General features: G+C 45.4%; 1 pseudogene across 1 annotated transcript in view; it reads right to left on the reverse strand.

The window, feature by feature from the left end:
• LOC106598003 (uncharacterized) overlaps positions 1-17,209 on the reverse strand; it is a 40,087-nt pseudogene that overhangs the window by 15,100 nt on the left and 7,778 nt on the right. The window contains exons 12-13 of the transcript XR_006757133.1: positions 5,552-5,620; positions 4,959-5,444 (exon numbers count right to left, since the gene is read on the reverse strand). The product of XR_006757133.1 is annotated as an uncharacterized protein (transcript). The remainder of the gene's footprint in view (positions 1-4,958; positions 5,445-5,551; positions 5,621-17,209) is intronic.

The following is a 17,209-nucleotide window of genomic DNA, read 5'->3' on the forward strand; positions in this document are numbered from 1 at the left end:
TGCATTAGCGTAGCCTCTTCTGTAGCTTGTCAACTATGTGTCTGTCTATCCCTGTTCTCTCCCCTCTGCACAGGCCATACAAACGCTACACACCGCGTGGCCGCTGCCACTCTAACCTGGTGGTCCCAGCGCGCACGACCCACGTGGAGTTCCAGGTCTCCGGCAGCCTCTGGAACTGCCGGACTGCGGCCAACAAGGCAGAGTTCATCTCAGCCTATGCTACCCTCCAGTCCCTCGACTTCTTGGCGCTGACGGAAACATGGATTACCACAGATAACACTGCTACTCCTACTGCTCTCTCCTCGTCTGCCCACGTGTTCTCGCATACCCCGAGAGCATCTGGCCAGCGGGGTGGTGGCACTGGAATCCTCATCTCTCCCAAGTGGACTTTCTCTCTTTCTCCCCTGACCCATCTGTCTATCGCCTCCTTTGAATTCCATGCTGTCACAGTTACCAGCCCTTTCAAGCTTAACATCCTTATCATTTATCGCCCTCCAGGTTCCCTTGGAGAGTTCATCAATGAGCTTGACGCCTTGATAAGTTCATTTCCTGAGGATGGCTCACCTCTCACAGTTCTGGGTGACTTTAACCTCCCCACCTCTACCTTTGACTCATTCCTCTCTGCCTCCTTCTTTCCACTCCTCTCCTCTTTTGACCTCACCCTCTCCCCTTCCCCCCCTACTCACAAGGCAGGCAATACGCTTGACCTCATCTTTACTAGATGCTGTTCTTCCACTAATCTCATTGCAACTCCCCTCCAAGTCTCCGACCACTACCTTGTATCCTTTTCCCTCTCGCTCTCCTCCAACACTTCTCACTCTGCCCCTACTCGGATGGTATTGCGCCGTCGCAACCTTCGCTCTCTCTCTCCCGCTACTCTCTCCTCTTCCATCCTATCATCTCTTCCCTCTGCTCAAACCTTCTCCAACCTATCTCCTGATTCTGCCTCCTTAACCCTCCTCTCCTCCCTTTCTGCATCCTTTGACTCTCTATGTCCCCTATCCTCCAGGTCGGCTCGGTCCTCCCCTCCTGCTCCGTGGCTCGACGACTCATTGCGAGCTCACAGAACAGGGCTCCGGGCAGCCGAGCGGAAATGGAGGAAAACTCACTCCCTCCTCTCTACATTTTCCTCTTCTGTTTCTGCTGCTAAAGGCACTTTCTACCACTCTAAATTCCAAGCATCTGCCTCTAACCCTAGGAAGCTCTTTGCCACCTTCTCCTCCCACCTGAATCCTCCTCCCCCTCCCCCCTCCTCCCTCTCTGCGGATGACTTCGTCAACCATTTTGAAAAGAAGGTCGACGACATCCGATCCTCGTTTGTTAAGTCAAACGACACCGCTGGTCCTGCTCACACTGCCCTACCCTGTGCTTTGACCTCTTTCTCCCCCCTCTCTCCATATGAAATCTCGCGTCTTGTGACGGCCGGCCGCCCAACAACCTGCCCGCTTGACCCTATCCCCTCCTCTCTTCTCCAGACCATTTCCGGAGACCTTCTCCCTTACCTCACCTCGCTCATCAACTCATCCTTGACCGCTGGCTACGTCCCTTCCATCTTCAAGAGAGCTAGAGTTGCACCCCTTCTGAAAAAACCTACACTCAATCCCTCCGATGTCAACAACTATCCCTTCTTTCTTTCTTCTCCAAAACTCTTGAGCGTGCCGTCCTTGGCCAGCTCTCTTGCTATCTCTCTCAGAATTACCTTCCTGATCCAAATCAGTCAGGTTTCAAGACTGGTCATTCAACTGAGACTGCTCTTCTCTGTGTCACGGAGGCTCTCCGCACTGCTAAAGCTAATTCTCTCTCCTCTGCTCTCATCCTTCTAGACCTATCTGCTGCCTTTGATACTGTGAACCATCAGATCCTCCTCTCCACCCTCTCCGAGTTGGGCATCTCTGGCGCGGCTTACTCTTGGATTGCGTCCTACCTGACAGGTCGCTCCTACCAGGTGGCATGGCGAGAATCCGTCTCCACACCACGTGCTCTCACCACTGGTGTCCCCCAGGGCTCAGTTCTAGGCCCTCTCCTATTCTCGCTATACACCAAGTCACTTGGCTCTGTCATATCCTCACATGGTCTCTCCTATCATTGTTATGCAGACGACACACAATTAATCTTCTCCTTTCCCCCTTCTGATAACCAGGTGGCGAATCGCATCTCTGCATGTCTGGCAGACATATCAGTGTGGATGATGGATCACCACCTCAAGCTGAACCTCGGCAAGACGGAGCTGCTTTTCCTCCCGGGGAAGGACTGCCCGTTCCATGATCTCGCCATCACGGTTGACAACTCCCTTGTGTCCTCCTCCCAGAGTGCTAAGAACCTTGGCGTGACCCTGGACAACACCCTGTCGTTCTCCACTAACATCAAGGCGGTGACCCGATCCTGTAGGTTCATGCTCTACAACATTCGCAGAGTACGACCCTGCCTCACACAGGAAGCGGCGCAGGTCCTAATCCAGGCACTTGTCATCTCCCGTCTGGATTACTGCAACTCGCTGTTGGCTGGGCTCCCTGCCTGTGCCATTAAACCCCTACAACTCATCCAGAACGCCGCAGCCCGTCTGGTGTTCAACCTTCCCAAGTTCTCTCACCTCACCCCGCTCCTCCGCTCTCTCCACTGGCTTCCAGTTGAAGCTCGCATCCGCTACAAGACCATGGTGCTTGCCTACGGAGCCGTGAGGGGAATGGCACCTCCGTACCTTCAGGCTCTGATCAGTCCCTACACCCAAACGAGGGCACTGCGCTCATCCACCTCTGGCCTGCTGGCCCTCCTACCTCTGTGGAAGCACAGTTCCCGCTCAGCCCAGTCAAAACTGTTCACTGCTCTGGCACCCCTATGGTGGAACAAGCTCCCTCACGATGCCAGGATAGCGGAGTCAATCACCACCTTCCGGAGACACCTGAAACCCCACCTCTTTAAGGAATACCTGGGATAGGATAAAGTAATCCTTCTAACCCCCCCCTAAAAGATTTAGATGCACTATTGTAAAGTGGTTGTTCCACTGGATATCATAAGGTGAATGCACCAATTTGTAAGTCGCTCTGGATAAGAGCGTCTGCTAAATGACGTAAATGTAAATGAGGTAAAAACCTGAGAAATATTCAACCAGGAAGTGGGAAATCTGAGGCTTGTAGTTTTTCAAGTTAATTCCTTTCCAATTTGTAGTGTTACCGGGGTCATGTTGCACTTTCTAAGGCTTCCACTAGATGTCAACAGTCTTTAGAACGTTGTTTCAGGCTTTTACTGTGAGTAGTGACCCAACAAGAGCTATTCCAACCAGGTGTCCTAGGATAAGGCATGAGCTCAATCACGCGTGCAGGCTTGGGAGCGAGCTGAGTTCATCTTCATTCCTAAAGAGAACGGAATCGTCCGGTTGGAATTTTATTTTAAGATTTATGTTAAAAACATCCTAAAGATTGATTCTATACATCGTTTGACATGATTCTACAAACTGTAGTATAACTTTTTGACTTTTCATCTGGAGTTAGCAAGCGCGCCTGGAATAGTGAACCTAACACGTGAACAAAATGGAGGTATTTGGACATAAAGATTAACTTTATCGAACAAAACAAACATTTATTGTTGAACTGGGATTCCTGGAAGTGCATTCTGATGAAGATCAAAGGCAAGTGAATATTTATCATACTATTTCTGAGTTTTCTTGACTCCAAAATGGTGGGTTTCTGTTTGGCTTGTTGTTGTTGTCTGAGCGCCGTACTCAGATTATTGCAAAGTTTGCTTTCGCCTTGAAGCTTTTTTGAAATCTGACACAGCGGTTGCATTAAGGAGGAGTGTATCTATAATTCTGTGCATTTCACCTGTATATTTTGTCAAAGTTTATGATAAGTATTGTGGCAAAGAAGGGGGTCGAGTGATAAATGGCAGATATGTGAGGGCAGAACTAATAAACGGGCTCTGCCCGATCACTAAAATGGCCACCCCGATCAGAACTACAGATCACAAAATGGACGACTGCCAAAACTACAATTCCCAGAAGCAAGGGGAACCCTCAGAAGGTGGAGCCGACCCACAGATAAAGGGTCAAGAAAAACCAGGAAGAGAGAGAGAGGGCGGGAAGGATCTATGAACCATAGAGAAAGAGACAATCTACATTGGCTGGATTTACCGTGTACGAGCTGGACTGTTTTGGACTTACCTGTTGCCGTTTAGACCTGAACCTACCGAGAACCAGATTTGTGTACCGAACCCTGCTATCCTTGACCTTACCTGTGGCCTGGGTGGACCAGGACAGAGAAACAAACACACAGGTACTGTCATGTTCGAAAAAACTTTAATTCTGGGCTGACTTTGGTGACAGTTTACCACTTAATTTGTGACAAACGCTCCTAACTTTGAAGAGGTTTGCCACAGTATTTCTGTAAATTGATGTGGCTCTCTGCAAAATCACCGGGGGTTTGGAAGCAAATCATTACTGAACATTACGCGCCAATGTAAACTGAGATTTTTGGATATAAATATGAACTTTATTGAACAAACATGCATGTATTGTGTAACATGAAGTCCAATGAGTGCCATCTGATGAAGATCATCAAAGGTTAGTGATTAATTTTAGCTGTATTTCTGTTTTTTGTGACGCCTCTCCTTGCTTGGAAAATGGCTGTGTGGTTTTTCTTGTTAGGTGTTGTCCTAACATAATCTAATGCTATGCTTTCGCCGTAAAGCCTTTTTGAAAATCGGACACTGTGGTTGGATTAAGGAGAATCTTATATTTAAAATGGCGTATAATGGTTGTATGTGTGATACATTTGAATAATGAGATTTCTGTTTTGAATTTGGCGCTCTGCTATTTCACTGGTTGTTGTCAAATCGATCCCGCTAACGGGATTCGCGTGTTAAGGGGTCTCTAAGAGGTTTTAAGAGATCTTTGAATGTGATAGCAGTTGGTTTCATACTGCCTGTATTAGATTATTGGACTATATCATCCTGGGCTTGCTTACCGTGTTCACACTGCTCTCCGTAGGAGCCCTCAAAGCATTTACAGCGGTGGCTGTTGATGGTCTCCACACACACTCCATGGTAACATGAGTCGCTCTGACACGAGGCTGTGAAGCACAGAGCCATCTTCTTCTTCATACACGAACGTCGTTCCATTTCCCTCTGTCCTCTCTTGATGTACATCTCCACACAATCCTCGTTGTTCCCCCCGTTGTTGGGTTCCCCGTCTGCCCAGTTCTCTGCCTCTTTAGTCAGGGTCTTATTGGTCCCCACCCAGGTCCACATGTCGTCCACCTTACGGATCCCTATCCAGTAATAGTTGGTCTGCCTGGGCAGGATGCTGTTAAGGTGGGAGATCTCTCCACGGTTCTGGATGGCCACCATGTCAGTGTAGTGCTCCGTGCACCACTTTCTAGCAGTGTCCCAGTTCATAGTTTTGTTGGAGTGATGGTAGGACCAGCCGTCTACTCTAGTCCACATGGTGACAACTGAGGAATGACACATAAAAAAGGTCAATATTGACATACAGTACATGAATGAGTTTACATGAGTGGGATTTTAGAAATGCATAGATCTTCTGAAATGTGTTTCTTACTTGAGTACAGGAGGAAAAGGTTGATCCATGAGCTGGGGCTTCTGGCTTGCTGTGATGCAGAGCAGAAGCCTGTGGAGAGAACATCAAGCCATACTTTACAGACTGAGAAATGCATTGGCTGTCTGAAATGTATATAAACTAACTGGTGCATCATTATTTTAAGGCATAAACCAATTCTCTCAACAGTACTTACCATTGTAAGTTTAAAATGTGATGCTCTTTTGCAGGTAAATCTCCAAAGGATATGTTTCTAGTCTTATCCAGTGGATGAAATGATACTGCTCCCTGGTACTCTGTGCATATATATATACACCAACCCACACTACAACAACGGTCAAAGACCGGAATTCATCGTTATGACGCAGCCTGGGCATGAATAGGCTACTCTGAAATTTCCAACTTGGAAACTTTCTCCCTCTCTCTCCCTCCCTCTTTTAGATATCTGGACTCTATCCTATTGTGTCGGTCAGACAGATAAGGGTTTCTCTGAACAGGGGTCAGAGCCCAAAGCCCGGGCTGCAACAGGAAACAAGAATGAGGTAGCAGGAAGCTCTCATTAACTACAGCCTCTGCCCAGCCTCTGCCCTGACGTAAATGCAGAGACTCACAGATACTGAGCTGACGTTGAAATGTTTATTTCACTCCTTTGAAATGTCTGGCTATCACCACATCAAGCATTTGTTGTCATGAATAGTGGGGTGCATAATCTGTTAATTAGTCATAATATTGTAAGCTAACAGTTGACAAATGTACTATGTCAAGTCAACCTCTATTTCAAGTGCATTTCATTGAGTTGGGTTTTGTTATAACAGTGTGTAGAATTTGACTAACCCACTACTGTGTTTCTGTAATTTTATTAAAGGATATGCACAGCTTGAGAGGATACAGGGAGACAGACAGGTTGTCACGAAGATACAGGGAGACAGACAGGTTGTCATGATTATACAGGGAGACAGACAGGTTGTCATGACGATACAGGGAGACAGACAGGTTGTCATGAGGATACAGGGAGACAGACAGGTTGTCATGAGGATAGAGGGAGACAGACAGGTTGTCATGAGCATACAGAGAGACAGACAAGTTGTCATGAGGACACAGTGAGACAGACAGGTTGTCATGAGGATACAGGGAGACAGACAGGTTGTCATGAGGATACAGGGAGACAGACATGTTGTCATGAGGACACAGTGAGACAGACAAGTTGTCATGAAGATACAGGGAGACAGACAGGTTGTCATGAGGATACAGGGAGACAGACAGGTTGTCATGAGGATACAGTGAGACAGACAGGTTGTCATGAGGATACAGTGAGACAGACAGGTTGTCATGAGGATACTGGGAGGCAGACAGGTTGTCATGAGGATACAGTGAGACAAACAGGTTGTCATGAGGATACAGGGAGGCAGACAGGTTGTCTGTGTGATGGGAAACAACACTATAGACGCCTGTTTGCTGCCTGCACTGACTACCATGGCTCACATCCTTCCTGACTGGACTCACTTACACTCTGAACATCTACCACAGCAGACCTCTTTTGTTGAACCCTAGAAAGTCCCCCATTCCTGAGGCCCAATCATAAATACTGCCGGTGAGGAAACAGAGATTTCAACATGGCGTCTGATGAATTCTTGATAATGCCTAATGGATTCTAATTAGGATGACTCAGTTATGAGCAATGACAGATGGAGAAATAATCACTTTCCAACAGGTTATCATATGTTTGAGTATAACCACTTAATAACTTTGAATGAAATCATATGCAGTATTGCTTGGTACCTTTCAGTGACATTTTTAGTAGTCATAACGGTTATTGTAAAGGTTTGCGTATACTGTAAATGCAGAGGAAAAGGGAAGGATGTTGATATCTTCAAAGTTATTTAATTGACATTCTCTGTAGATGTTTTACCAGAAAATGGAGATGTGGAGGCATGGACTTTATCATACCAAAAAAACAACGTTAGGCTGCAAATATGGTTGTTATTATGAAAGAAGAAAGCCTTGAGGGTTAGCGCTCAGGCTAGTATGAAAGGCGGCTGGTGAAAGCCAGAATGAGGGTTAGCGCTCAGGCTAGTATGAAAGACAGCTGGTGAAAGCACATTTGAGGGTTTGCGCTCAGGCTAGTATGAAAGACGTCTGGAGAAATCCAGAATGAGGGTTAGCTCTCAGGCTAGAATGAAAGATGGCTGGTGAAAGACAGAATTAGGATTAGCGCTCAGGCTAGAATGAAAGGCGGCTGGTGAAAGCCAGAATGAGGGTTAGCGCTCAGGCTAGTATAAAGGCGGCTGGTGAAAGCCAGAATGAGGGTTAGCTCTCAGGCTAGTATGAGAAATGGCTAGTGAAAGCCAAAATGAGGGTTAGCGCTCAGGCTAGTATGAAAGGCGGCTGGTGAAAGCCAGAATGAGGGTTAGCGCTCAGGCTAGAATGAAAGGCAGCTGGTGAAAGCCAGAATGAGGGTTAGCTCTCAGGCTAGTATTAAAGACGGCTGGTGAAAGCCAGACTGAGGCTTAGCGCTCAGGCTAGAATGAAAGGGTTAGGGTTAGGGTAAGTAATCAAGGTAGTAATGAAGTCCAAGTGTGACTGAGGAGGTGACAGATACTGTATCATCTACATTAAAGATAAATATAAACACAACTAGCAACAATTTCAAAGATTTTACTGTTCATACAAGGAAATCAGTCAATTGAGGCCTTAATCTATGGACTGGGAATACAGACATGCATCTGTTGGTCACAGATACCTTAAAAAAAATGTAGGGCAATATAAAAATGATATATATCATTGAGTTAATAAAGCCGCATACAAACATGGGCTCTTTTATGTTTTCTTGAGTAAGGCAGCTCCAAAATGCAGGTGTTTCAGCCTAGCTCAGTGCTTTCTGTGGTGGTGGGGCAAGCCAGCAGAAAATATGGAGCATTGCGCCGTGATTGGCTAAGTGTTCTGTCACTCATAGGGACACTACGTCACCGCAAAGTCTAAGAGGAGACCTCGAAATTTCTAGACCTTTGGGTGCTGCCATAGAGTTACATTAGAAGTGCCCATCCAAGAAGGCTCAAGATCATTCGCCACAGATAAAATGACATCAAATCACGTTATATCTTCTGTAGCTTTGATTGGACTGATCATGTCAACATCATACTTTCAACATCTTAGCTAGCAGTCATCATGAATCAAGTTGACAATCTACTGACAAACCCTTTGTAATCCTTGTCAAGAGAAATAATGAAGAGAGATGATAGATTAAATGTATCGGTGCTCATCGGCCATTGGACATAAACATTACACAACAAGTTGGAAATTGCAAATTCAACGAGTGGTTTGGAAGGAATCATTGACAGTGGCTGTGTGGTTCCCAAATCTGGCATTAAAGGGCTCTTTTCCAAGTTTAAAATGATAAACATTCAACGTTGGCCATGCTGTCAATGAAGCATGATTTGTGCCTCGCTCAAAATAACTGTTAAATCGGAACTGCAAAAACTTTGACTTCAGTGAGTTCAAGACAACTGGGAAGTCGGGAATAAACGAGCTCCAACTTGGAAAATACATTTTGAACGGTCATCCAACTTGGGATTGCAAGTCCGGCCTCCAGTTGTTTTGAAAGCACCATAAATCCAGAGAATGCCAGACTTTGATGACAAAATTTGCCCACGAAGGACCGCTGCGCCACCTTCCTGTTCAAGTGAGCACAGCACAACAAGGTGAGTCCAAAAATGTATTGCATGCTGCTGCATAAATGATGAGCTGCATGCATTCTCTTTAATTTATTTACAAAGCAATTTGACAGAAACTCCCTCTATATGTAACATCATTAATAAAGTTAAGAATCATAAGTTATCAAACCCGTTCACAGGAATGGATAAACCATCCACAGGAATGGATAAAACACAGATTTGGGAACATCTGTGTTTTGTTTTTTTGCCCCTAATTTGTGGAACAATCTGCAGAGTTCACTGCAGTTAGATGTTCTGATGTCACTCAGGCAGTTTAATTATTGTTTGAGGACCTCTACGTAGTTGCAGTTGATTGCTTTTATTAAATGTTTATTTTTTTATTGTGCTGAATTATATTATTTTATACACATGTGTATGTTGTTTTAATATTCTGTTTTTATTGTGTACAGGGCTCTATTGTAAAATAGATTTTAATCTCAATGTGACTTCCTGTGACTCACTCTAATAATGTCACGCCCTGACCTTAGAGAGCCGTGTTTTTTCTCTATTTGGTTAGGTCAGGGTGTGGGGTGGGCATTCTATGCATTCTATTTCTTTGTTTTGGCCGAGTATGGCTTCCAATCAGAGGCAGCTGTCTATCGTTGTCTCTGATTGGGAATCATACTTAGGCAGCCTTTTTCCCACCTGTGTTTGTGGGTAGTTGTTTTCTGTTTTGTTTTTGTACCTGGAAATGGCATCCTGGTCTTATGAGGAGATTAGGAGGAGTATATCCGGGGCTTGGGATGAAATAGTGGCAGGAGAAAAGAGCCTGCCAGGGAAGCAGGCGGAAGCTGCGAAGGAGGGACAGCTACGAAGTCAGGTAGGAAGGCCACAGAAACCCCAATAATTTTTTTTGTGGGGGGGGACACATGGAGCAGTCGGCGGAGCCGAGGAGTGAACCAGAGCCAATCCGGTAGAAGAGGGAGAATTTGGAGAAGAGAGAAATGGGAGAGTTGTTGAGTTGGTGGATGATGCACACATTTTTCCCAAAGGAACGTGTTGTCAGTTTGGTGCCACCTGAGTCAGCTCCCCGTACTCGTCCTGAGAAGTGTGTTGAAGTTCCGGAACAATTGATACCGGCTATACGCACCAGGTCTCCAGTACGTCTCAACAGCCCGGTACGTCCTGTGCCTGCTCCTCGCATTCGCCCTGAAATGCGTGTCACCAGTCTGGTGCCACCTGTCCCAGCTCCACGCACTAGGCCTTCAATGCGCCTGCCCAGTCCAGTGTGTCCTGTTCCTGCTCTCCGTACTCGCCCTGAGGTGCGTGTTACCAGTCTGGTGCCACCTGTGCCAGCCCCACGCATCAGGCCTCCAGTGCGCCTTCCCAGTCCAGAGCTTCCGCGACAGGCCCCAGTCCAGAGCTTCCGGCGACAGTTCCCAGTCCAGAGCTTCCGGCGACAGTTCCCAGTCCAGAGCTTACGGCGATGTTTCACAGTCCGGAACCTCCTGAGACGGCGCACAGTTCGGAACCTCCTGAGATGGCCCACAGTCCAGAACCTCCTGAGTAGCCCACAGTCCGGAGCCTCCAGCGGCGGTCCGCAGTCCGGAGTCTCCAGCGGCGGTCTGCAGTCCGCAGTCCGGAGTCTCCAGCATCGGTTCGCAGTCCGGAGTCTCCAGCGGCCGTCCGCAGTCCGGAGTCTCCAGCGAGGGTTCCCAGTTCGTAGCCTCCGGCGATGATCCACGGTCCGGTTCCTCCTCCGACGATCCACGGTCCGGTGATTCAAAAGCGGAGGGATCAGCTGGCGGAGCGGGGGCTACGCCCTGAACCGGAGCCGCCACCAAGATTAGATGCCCACCCGGACCCTCCCCTATAGGTTCAGGTTTGCGGCCGGGAGTCCGCACCTTTGGGGGGGTACTGTCACGTCCTGACCTTAGAGAGCCGTGTTTTTTCTCTATTTGGTTAGGTCAGGGTGTGGGGTGGGCATTCTATGCATTCTATTTCTTTGTTTTGGCCGAGTATGGCTTCCAATCAGAAGCAGCTGTTTATCGTTGTCTCTGATTGGGAATCATACTTAGGCAGCCTTTTTCCCACCTGTGTTTGTGGGTAGTTGTTTTCTGTTTTGTTTTTGTACGTGACGGAACTGTTGGCTTTTCGTTTTGTTATTTTTTGTTTGAGTGTTTCTTTGTTTAATAAATCATGAGCACTTACCACCCTGCGCTTTGGTCCACTCCTTCCGACGAACGACATGACAAATAATTTGGTCTATATACCCCTCTTAATTTCACCTGCTGTTCTGACTTGGTGTACAGGGAGAACACTATAAGAATGGCCCATGTTCTGAATTCTATCGCTGTACATTTCAAAAGAATGAAAAATATTGTTATATTGACTAACGTTATGTCCGTCCAAGCTAGCACATTAATATCCTAATCGAAATTACCCGGATTGCCTCATATCTGCTTGTTTTCGTCGTTTTTGCCATAGTTATTTACTGCCTTTTAACTTCTTTGGGATAGGGGGCAGTATTTTCACGGCCGGATAAAAACACGTACCCAATTTAATCTGGTTTCTACTCCTGCCCAGAAACTAGAATATGCATATAATTAGTAGATTTGGATAGAAAACACTCTAAACACTCTAACACTCTAAATGCAGCACTAACCTTTGATGATCTTCATCAGATGACACTCCTAGGCCGTTATGTTATACAATACATGCATGTTTTGTTCAATCAAGTTCATATTTATATCAAAAACCAGCGTTTTACATTAGCATGTGATGTTCAGAACTAGCATACCCACCGCAAACTTCCGGTGAATTTACTAAATTACTGACGATAAACGTTGACAAAATACATAACAATTATTTTAAGAATTATAGATACAGAACTCCTTTATGCAATCGCTATGTCCGATTTTAAAATAGCTTTTCGGCAAAAGCACATTTTGCAATATTCTGAGTACATAGCTCGGCCATCACGGCTAGCTAATTTGACACCCACCAAGTGTGGGACAACCTAATCTCAGAATTACTATTAGAAAAATTGGATTACCTTTGCTGTTCTTCGTCAGAATGCACTCCCAGGACTTCTACTTCAACAACAAATGTTGTTTTGGTTCCAAATAATCCATAGTTATATTCAAATACCTCCGTTTTGTTTGTGCGTTCAGGTCACTATCCGAAGGGTGACGCGCGAGCGCATTTCGTGACAAAAAATGTCAAAATATTCCATTACCGTACTTAGAAGCATGTCAAACGCTGTTTAACCTGTTAGGGCTAGGGGGCAGTATTTACACGGCCGGATAAAAAACGAACCCGATTTAATCTGGTTATTACTACTGCCCAGAAACTAGAATATGCATATAATTATTGGCTTTGGATAGAAAACACCCTAAAGTTTCTAAAATTGTTTGAATGGTGTCTGTGAGTATAACAGAACTCATATGGCAGGCAAAAACCAGAGAAGATTCCTTACAGGAAGTGGCCTGTCTAACAAGTTCTTGTTCTTCTTGACTCTCTTTATTGAAAACTGAGGATCTTTGCTGTAACGTGACACTTCCTACGGCTCCCATAGGCTCTCAGAACCCGGGAAAAAGCTGAATGATGTAATTCCAGCCCCTGGCTGAAAAACATTAGCGCCTTTGGTAAGTGGTCTATCAGAGGACAATGAGACTGAGGCGTGTGCACGAGGCGACCCCATGTTTTTATTTTCTCTCTCTTTGTACTAAAACACAGATTCCCGGTCGGAATATTATCGCTTTTTTACGAGAAAAATGGCATAAAAATTGATTTTAAACAGCAGTTGACATGCTTCGAAGTACGGTAATAGAATATTTAGAATTTTTTTGTCACGAAACGCGTCGGGCGTCACCCTTCTTTACCCTTACGGATAGTGTCTTGAACGCACAAACAAAACGCCGCTATTTGGATATAACTATGGATTATTTTGAACCAAACCAACATTTGTTATTGAAGTAGAAGTCCTGGTAGTGCAATCTGACGAAGAACAGCAAAGGTAATAACATTTTTCTTATAGTAAATCTGACTTTGGTGAGGGCTAAACTTGGTGGGTGTCTAAATAGCTAGCCCTGTGATGCCGGGCTATCTACTTAGAATATTGCAAAATGTGCTTTCACCGAAAAGCTATTTTAAAATCGGACATAGCGAGTGCATAGAGGAGTTCTGTATCTATAATTCTTAAAATAACTGTTATGTTTTTTGTGAACGTTTATCGTGAGTAATTTAGTAAATTCACCGGAAGTTTGCGGTGGGTATGCTAGTTCTGAAACGTCACATGCTAATGTAAAAAGCTGGTTTTTGATATAAATATGAACTTGATTGAACAAAACATGCATGTATTGTATAACATGATATCCTAAGATTGTCATCTGATGAAGATCATCAAAGGTTAGTGCTGCATTTAGCTGTGGTTTGGGTTTATGTGACATTATATGCTAGCTTGAAAAATGGGTGTCTGATTATTTCTGGCTGGGTACTCTGCTGACATAATCTAATGTTTTGCTTTCGTTGTAAAGCCTTTTTGAAATCGGACAGTGTGGTTAGATTAACGAGAGTCTTGTCTTTAAAATGGTGTAAAATAGTCATATGTTTGAGAAATTGAAGTAATAGCATTTCTAAGGTATTTGAATAACGCGCCACGGGATTCCACTGGCTGTTACGTAGGTAGGATGAAATCGTCCCACTGGCCCTAGAGAAGTTAAAATCAATTTTTATGCGATTTTTCTCGTAAAATAGCGACAATATTCCAACCGGGCAACGTTGTATTCATTCAAAGGCTGAAAGAAAAGAATTGAGTAGTCTTGTGAACGCGCATCTCAGTCTCACTGTCCCCAGGCTGACCACTTACAAATTCTGCTGCTGTTCTTTGCCCAGAGACAGCAGACACCCCAGTCCACTTTCTGGCGGCTTTAGAGAGCCAATGGAAGCCTTAGAAAATGTCCCGTTACAGCACAGATGCTGTATTTTCGATAGAGATGCAACAGAAGGACAACAAATTGTCAGACAGGGCACTTCCTGTATGGAATCTTCTCAGGTTTTGGCCTGCCATATGAGTTCTGTTATACTCAGACACCATTAAAATAGTTTTAGAAACTTTAGAGTCTTTTCTATCCAAATCTACTAATTATATGCATATTCTAGTTTCTGGGCAGGAGTAGTAACCAGATTAAATCGGGTACGTTTTTTATCCGGACGTGAAAATACTGCCCCTTATACCACAACAGGTTAAACAAATGAGGTTTATAATGACAATTGGTATGTACAGAGGCTGAATGAACTGTTTCGCTGCCAGACAAGGCTCCACTGATAGTCAGGTGGAGCAGTGGTAAGATGTTGGGACAGCTGTTGGGACAGCTTTATATAGGCCCTAACAGTTTGTTGTCACTGTTTGTCACCGTTACAGTGCAATTTATGTATTGTTTAGTGTTGTGTTGTGTAGTTGTCACGGTATCGTCGGTGAAGGAGGACCAAAATGCAGCAGGACTGTGTTAGTTCATTTTGAACATTTATTAAATCAAAACGAACACAAAAACAACAAACAAGAGAACGAACGATCCACTAACAGTCTGGCAAGGCACAAGGCTAAACACAGAACAATTTCCCACAAACACACAGACAAACACACCCAACTAATATAGGACTTCCAATCAAAGGCAACACCACACAGCTGCCTTCAATTGGAAGTCCACCCCAATTAACTCCACATAGAAACACACTTACTAGACTACACATAGAAGTACATAAACATAGACCATAAACCAAAAACCCGGAAATATTAAATCAAACACCCTTTTTCCAAAACACCACCCCGGACCACATAAAACAAATACCCTCTGCCACGTCCTGACCAAACTACAATAACAATTAACCCTTATACTGGCCAGGACGTGACAGTAGTGGCTTTACTGGCATGCATCCCACTTATTTTAGTTTTGTCCCACCAAGATTTACATGCTAAAATCGCCACTGGGTGTGACCACCATTTGCCTCATGCAGTGCGACATATCTCCTTTGCGTAGAGTTGATCAAGGCTGTTGATTGTGGCCTGTGGAATGTTGTCCCACGCCTCTTCAATGGCTGTGCGAATTTGTTGGATATTGGCAGGAACTGGAACATGCTGTCGTACACGTCGATCCAGCATCCCAAACATGCTCAACGGGTGACATGTCTGGTGAGTATGCAGGCCATGGAAGAACTGGGACCGTTTCTGCTTTCTCTGAATTGTGCACAGATCCTTGCGACATGGGGCCGTGGATTATCATGCTGAAACATGATGATCGCAGCGGATGAATTCCATGTCAATGGGTCTCAGGATCTCGTCACGGTATTGCTGTGCATTCAAATTTCCGTCCATAAAATGCAATTGTGTTTGTTTTCTGTAGCTTATGCCTGCCCATACCATAACTCCATCGCCACCATGATGCACTCATTCACAATGTTCCAATAGATAGGAAATGTCATTAAGTCCAACACCTCAAACAAGTTGAGCTCACCTTTAAATCCCATTAAAGCCAAAAAAACCATGTTTAAATGGCTAAATAACTGAACAGTGCAGCAGGAGTACTTGATACTGTGATTCCTGAAATGCAGAGCCTGTTGATGGAGTATTTTTTCAAATCCTAAATTAAACTTTGTAACATTATTTGGTAGATCAGCTGGTTTGCGAGCTCTCAGTCTCATTGACCACAAAACGTTGCTAATGCTAGCTAGCTAACCACTTAATATAATCTAACTGTCACGCCTGCTCCCGCTCCCCCTCTCTGGTGCTCGAGGACGCCAGGCTGCCTATAATTACGCACACCTGTCACCATCATTACGCGCATCAGCGCTCATTGGACTCACCTGGAGTCCTTCACTTTGTTGATTGCCCCCTATATCTGTCTGTTCCTCAGTTTGTTCCCCCTGTCAGCATTATTGTCGTTCTGTTTTCTCCTGTCCAGACAACGTCCTTATTTTTTTCATGTCGGTTATTTATGAAATACTCACTCCCTGTACTTGCTTCTCGACTCCCAGCGTCTGTCCTCACAGAATGCTGACACCCATATTTGAAGCATCAGGTAGTTTTTTGATTTTTGTTTTTGTTGGTGACGTCGGGTCCGGGTGCCTCTGCCGACGAAACCGGAGGTATATCACCTGGCTCGTCGGGCTTCCACGCCTTAGCTGGCTCGAGAAGTTTCCTTGTCTCGGTTGGCTCGGCAGGCTCCCATCCAACGTCATGCCTCAGCCGGCTCGTCGGGCTCCCACGCTTCAGCCGGCTCATCAGGCTCACATCCCACGTCATGCCTCAGCCGGCTCGTCGGGCTCCCACGCCTCAGCAGGATCGTCGGTCTCCCACGCCTCAGCCGGTTCGTCGGGCTCCCACTTCTCAGCAGGATCGTCGGGCTCCCACGCCTCAGCCGACTCGTCGTGCTCCGACACCTCAGCTGGCTCGTTGGGCTCCCACGCCTCAGCCGGCCCATCATTACGCACACCTGTCACCATCATTACGCGCATCAGTGCTCATTGGACTCACCTGGACTCCATCAGTTGTTGATTGCCCCTTTATGTCTGTCCTTCATGTCGTTTATTTATGAAATGTTCACTCCCTGTACTTGCTTCTCGTCTCCCAGCGTCTGTCTTCACAATAACTTGTTCTCAAAATGTATGTTAGCTAGCTAAGTTGGAAATGTTATGAATACATCTCCCATCTGCTGTCGATATGATTTGAGAGCACTAGTTAGCTCCAAAAGTAGATATAGCAGAGTTTCTATATTAAAAATAAGTAGTTGAGGATGTTATTACTCCAACCTCGTGAAAGTTACAAACTGACGTGTATTTTTTGGTCAAAAACAACTTTATATCAAAGGAGAGCCTTTGATTTGATGGCCTGCACATGTGCAGTTCAATGCGAGAAGACCGTTAGACCCGAGGATGTGTTTCTACGTATGAGCTTAGCTAGCCAACATTGCCAAGACATCACCTTTGAGTGTTATCAGGGATTTCTATAGGA

The sequence above is a fragment of the Salmo salar genome, chromosome ssa10 (genome assembly GCF_905237065.1).
Source record: "Salmo salar chromosome ssa10, Ssal_v3.1, whole genome shotgun sequence".
Classification (NCBI taxonomy): Eukaryota; Metazoa; Chordata; class Actinopteri; order Salmoniformes; family Salmonidae; genus Salmo; species Salmo salar.